This window comes from Montipora capricornis, chromosome 14 (genome assembly GCF_036669925.1).
Source record: "Montipora capricornis isolate CH-2021 chromosome 14, ASM3666992v2, whole genome shotgun sequence".
In the NCBI taxonomy this organism is placed as follows: Eukaryota; Metazoa; Cnidaria; class Anthozoa; order Scleractinia; family Acroporidae; genus Montipora; species Montipora capricornis.
In genome coordinates, this window is record NC_090896.1 from 14,276,996 (window position 1) to 14,283,292 (window position 6,297).

Sequence of the window (6,297 nt, forward strand, 5' to 3'; positions counted from 1 at the left end):
ATTGCTGTAATAACTGACCGCGCACAGCTGGCTCAGTTGTTGGTTATCGGGTTGTCACCCCGGCCGGATCAACACTCAGGATCTTCAAATAACTAAGGAGAAAGTGCCGTCTTTGTAATTTCATCTTCAAATTGTTAGACTTTCAAGTCTTCTCGGATAAGGACTATAAACCGTAGGCCCCGTCTCACAAATATCACAAAGGTGAAATCATAAGTTTCTTGTTCTAGTGGATGTTAAGGAGGCTCGAAATAGTTTCTCCTTTTTTCAATCAAATAAACATATTGTGTCCTTAGATACAGTTACGGTAATCATATCAAGGCGAAATTTGGCCAGGGTATTAAGTACCCATCGTAGATTTCCTCCAAAATAACGTTACTATGGCAACGATATGAGGCATTTCTTTGAGCCTTGAAATCAACATATGTTGCCTTTTTTTCAAGAAACGGGAGGGTGAAATTTTCCCACTTAGTGTTACCAGATAATGTTAGAAATACTCTCTAAAATGTTTAAAATTCAACAAAATCTGTAGGTCAGTTTTTCAGAAACAAAAGTTTTTTTGAAATGTGCCTCTAATTTTTTTTTTTCACCTACAGAATTTTTTTAAATTTGAAAGGCAAACGTTTTAAATTAATCTAAGCTAACATGGAAATATGAAAAATTCACCGTCCGGAAGCAGAGATATAAACGAGTAAAGTTGCAAAATCATGAAAAATGAGGGGGTTACAAGATCGGCATTTACGAATGCGTCACCCGCTCATTCGAGTGCTCGTGCGAGTTGAGCTAAAGGTGTTGTGGCTGTCCTGTTGTCTCCAGCAGAAGTGGCCGGCCTGGGTGATATCTCTAAAAGGGTTAGTTGTAATGATCCATACTCATTAATGACATTTATCTTCCTGTGAAAACAAATCCTGGTAGAGACAATTCCTTAACCGAAAAGATTTCGAAATAAAGATACCGCCAAGATACAAGATATAAGTTCCACTACTTGCTACATGTCTCCTGTCACATGTCAATCAGAGCTAAATCGTTCGTGTTACACTAGTTTCCGGTCCGAGTTCATTTCCGATTACAACACACTCCCCACTGATTGACATCGGAAGTCAATCAAGAAAGTTAAAATAACACTGATTTCACGCAAAACCAATTTAGCCCCTTAGTTTCAGTGTTAAATGCTCAAGATATGGTCAGACAGTTCATGGAGCAGTGATCGCTGTAGGGATATCTTCATCTCTGACCATCTGATTGCTTATTCCACTGTCAAATTGTCCTGTTCTCGCATTAGTTGCGTGTTCGTCACGCACATTGATTTCAAGAGGATAGAGCTTCTGAACTAAACGTTTTAAGCGAGTCTAGCGAAGAGAATTATCTACTGTCACCACTTCTGCTGCGCACACAACGTTGTCTTATCCCTGTGACAGTTTCTCTACTTTCTCCTTTCTCCTCTGTTGTCTGGGTGTCTTGTCAGCATAGATGTGCACAACGTCTCCTACTTGAATTGTTCTTCTTGGTTCACCTCCCTTGAGTTTCTGGTACTCGCGGAACCCTGTAAAATGTTCTTTCTTCCATCGATTTCTGAAATGGGTGAGAAGACCGTCTAAATATCTCTCTCGTCTGGGCAAAGTGTTTACAGGTACTGTGATGGCAGGAGATTGATCTACAAGTCGACGACCAATTACGAGATGAGAAGGCGTAAGTGGAGTTTCTGTTAGCTCACGGTAGACACAGCTCAAGGACCTGGAATTCAAAACGCCTTCAGTTTCGATCAACACTGACTCTAACTTCTTCATAACTCAACTTCGCATTTGCGAGCACTTTCTTGAGACACCTCTTCACCAGTTTCACACAGATTTCGAAGAATCCGCCCCACCAGCTGGCTGTGGGTACATTGCATTTCCAGTCAATGTTCCGATCAAGAGCGAATTTCTCAACCTTTGCATCTCGGAAAGTTTTCCCGTTGTCTGAAATGAACAGGGTCCGTAGTCCCCTTCCACCAAAGAATCGCTTCAGCACTCTTAAGACCGAATTGGCAGAGAGGTCTGGAGTAAGTTCAAGGTGTAAAGCTCTTGTACTAGCACATGTAAACAGAGCAATGTGAACACTTGTGCATGTCTCTCTTGGATAAGTGTATATCCTTCACGTACAAGGATCCGACAAAGTCCACACCTACTTTAGAGAATGCCATTTCTTCTCAAACTCGAAATACAGGTAGTGGTGGAGTAGGTGGTGAGCTGTAGGCTCTTCCTTGTAATTTCTTGCAAGTAACACACTTGGAAAGTACATCCTTAACATCTTGTCTTCCTTTGATTATCCAGAAATGTGATCGGATTTCAGTAAGAATTCCTCCAACTCCTATTATGATTCACGTTTTCGTGGGACTGCATGATCACAAGCTTAGTGAAATGCTGCTTTCTAGGTAACAGAATGGGATGCTTTGTTGAGTACGGAATTGAAGGGTTCTGGATTCTTCCCTTGCATCGCAGAAGTACATTAGCATCCTTAAAGACTCCTAACTGGTCCCAAGTCGAACTTGATTTCTCCTTTTCGTCAAGTTTGGTTTGAATGTCTTTGTACCAGAGATTCAGAGCAATATTCTGATCCTCCATACTGATGTCAGTTGTTTCTATCTTCCTCTTGAGCCTCTGGATGAATTTCAGCACAAGAGCGGTTACTCTTACAAGTTTACTGAGACTACTAAATATTTCTGGACAATTGACTTCTGAAATGTTCAGAAACAACTGCACGGAGATTGTCATAACTTTGAAGTTTCAGGTTTCCTTCTCAATTCCTTCGTTACTTCTTCTGGGATTGTACTCTCCCCGCTTGGATTATCAGGGAAGTTTGGTCACTGAACTTCCCCTTCTTTAAGAAATGGAGTTCCCTTCCACCATAGATCACTGTGGGCGAGGACAAAATTCTTAGACCCTCGCGAAACTATGTCAGCCAGGTTAGACTCAGACGGGCAATATCTCCAGTGATCCTTACTCCACAGAATTCGAATCTACTGAACTCGATTCTGTACAAACAGCTTGAATTGTTTAAACTCTCCATTGATCCAAAACCACACGATCTGAGTGTCAGTCCAATTAAAAACAGCGTCTATCTTTATAGTGCAGGTCAATGCCTCATACACGCCTGTCATCAAATTCGCAAGTGTCAAGGCGGCCATCAACTCCAGCCGAGGGATTGATTGACCGATCAAGGGAGCAACTCTTGTTTTAGAGACTAGAAGGCAACCAGAACTGGTTCCAGAGGTTGTCAACCTGGTGTAGACATTTGCTCCATACGCAGACTTGCTAGCATCTGCGAACCCATGCAGTTGATAGACGTGATGTCTTCCACTTGAACATCACCCAAGATGCAACGAGGCACTGCAATGCTTCAGACTTTCCCCATGTCTTGTAGTAACTCCTTCCAGCGCGACGCGAGACTTTCCGGCAAGGCTTCATCCTAACCAAGTTTTAAATGACAAAGTTCTTGGAGCATGCCCTTTAAAAGTAAGATAACTGGTGACAGTAAGCCTAATGGATCATAGAATCGAGTAGTACTGCTCCATAGTGTCCGCTTAGTTAAACTTCGCTCCACAAGCACACGCGACGCCCTTCGAGCTGCTAGTCACAAGGCCCAGCAGACCCCCCGCCACTGTGCCAACGAGTACTGGCAGAACCTATGCGCCAAAATCTAGCTAGCAGCGGACTGTGGCCACGCAAAGGTGATGTGTGAGAGCATCAAAACTGCCACCGGCCTTATGAGCATCAAAACAGCCCCGCTCAAATCAAAGACTGGCGAGGTCATCACTGATCAGAGCATGCAGCTGCATAGTCACCCTGTACAATAACAAGGATGAAGGTAGTGATTGCAACAACTGTCGCGGTATCTCTCTTCTGAGCATCGTTGGGGAAGTCTTCGATCGGCTCACCTTGCCCGCCTGCAGAGCCTTCGCTTTGCAAGTCTACCCCGAGTCACAGTGTGGCTTCAGAACCGGGAGGTCCACAGTGCACATGATCTTCTCCTTCCATCAGCTGCAGGAGAAGTGTCGAGAGCAGTAGCAATCATTGTTCCTCGCCTTCGTGGACCTCACCAAAGCTTTTGACTTGGTGAGCAGAAGCGGGCTCTTCAAGACCCTCGAGAAAATTGGCTGCCCTCCAAAGCTCGTGGCGATCATCACCTCCTTTCACCAGGACATATCGAGTACAGTCTGCTTCGATGGGGCCACCTCCACTGCCTTCCCAGTCAGCAGTGGAGTAAAGCAGGGTTGTGAGGGCTTCCGTCGTGTGAGTCGACCGCTGCTGCGCTGCAAAGACGTCATCAAGCGAGACTTGTGATATGCTTTCATCGACACCAGTCCATGGGAGGACATCGCCAAACACCGAGATACATGGCGGCAAAGTGTCAAAGTGGGAGTTTCAAAGGCGGAAGCGAACGCTAGAGTCCAGACTACATACAAGAGAGCGGCGAGGAAAGAACGAGCAGCCCCTGCGCGCGATTCTACAAGGCACGTCTGCGCCACCTGCAACAGAGACTGCCACTCCAAGATCGGGCTACACAGTCATACAAGATCCTGCCCTAATCCCCAGTACTAACCATCGCCTCTTCGAGACGAGGATGCCACTTCTATGTAAGAGTGAACATGAATCAAACAGGATTATCACATTGCAAGAGTTTCCTTCAAAGGGACTTCTGACGTTAGCTCTGTTCGTTTGTAACAAGATGCACTTGTTATTAACGTCTTGAATAAAATATAAGTTTGTACTCACAGGTTGTTCTCGATTGCTGTCTCTAGCCTTTCTGGTCGTGATTAGATACTCTCGATAGTGTTGAACGCTGCACAAAGCCACGTGATGTTTCCCGCTACAACGATGACACCTTGCTTGACAATCTCGACTCACATGACCTCTTTTCAGACAACCAAAACATTTTCCCTTTTAACGAAGAATTTTCTTTCTGGATTCTGGATCGGTAACAACAGAACATTTGATAGTTGGATGGGGTCCACTGCAGAAAGTGCATCATTTATCCTTAGATAGCGGCGGTCTTTCGTTGTTTGCAAACAGGGTTACCATTTTGGGGATTTCTTATTTTGAACAGCGCGAATTCCAAAACCTATGCGCAAGCAGTTGGTTTCTCCTACGCTTCCCGAGAGAGAAACCACTGCGAGCAACCGTTAGTCTCTTTGAGTGTGCCGCCGTCCAGCGCCATGGACGAATAAATTAAATTTAAACCGGTAAAACGAGTTAGTAAACTTGTTTTGGCGATTGCGCATGCGTTCAGCTACCTAACTGCTGTGTTTGGACGAGCCTGCTGTGTAGTAATTTCCCGCGAAATAAGACGAATTGACGTCAAATACATGCTCGATGGAAAATCAAACGGTTGCTCGCAGTGGTTTATCTCTCGGGAAGCGAAGGAGAAACCAACTGCTCGCAGGGTATCCAAAACCAAATTCTCGTTTTTCGTTTAACTTTGTTTGCTCGGTTACCGTTCCCAAAGCACATCTTTCTCAAATTTGCAATTTTTCTGTGAAGGACTTGATAACTGTGTCAAGGTCCTAATCATCAGATGTGCCGCGACTCAGAATGAGGTGCAAACTCTTGTGGGATCTTTCCGATAATTACAGGCGTCAAAAATGTTCCATATGTCTCAGTCGAAATACCGATTCCTTTTAGACTTCTAACTGCCGGCTCCGCTCGATCCAAAAGCTGGCACCATTGCTTTAAGTCGCTCCCGTCGTTTATTTTTGGAAGCTGCATGCGCAATTCGATGTGTTTCGAAATAATGACTTGCTTATTTCCGAAGCGTTTGTCCAGAAGTTGGACCGCGTGGTTGTAATTCGAGATTGTTAATGCTAAACCAGAAATTGTCTTCTTAAGCCCATCAAAAACATCTGAAAAGCGGTTTTATTTTTATGACCAAAGACAAACAGCAATAAGCCACTGTGTTTTTGATAGCATCAAGCAATTATGGAAGCGCGCACAAACTGAGATTGCTTGAAACGTGGCCAAAACTCATTTTGGGCAAGAAAGTGAGAAAATAACCATGTATTGTTTTGCCCGCCCATTAGCAAAAAGTAAAACCGCCTTTTGATATTATGCGAACTCAAACAAGACTACAAGCAAATGTTATTTAACATAAACGTGCGGAATTCATAAAAGTTTTGCTGAATTTTAGCGAAACTCAAATTTCTGCGGAAAAGGTGCCATGAACATGTTTCATCCTGGGGACAAAAGTCGTCTCTGGTTGAGTTTCCTCTTGGTGTTTGGTCATTTCGTTGCACTATATTCATGCTCGCTGAATGAAATGTTTTCA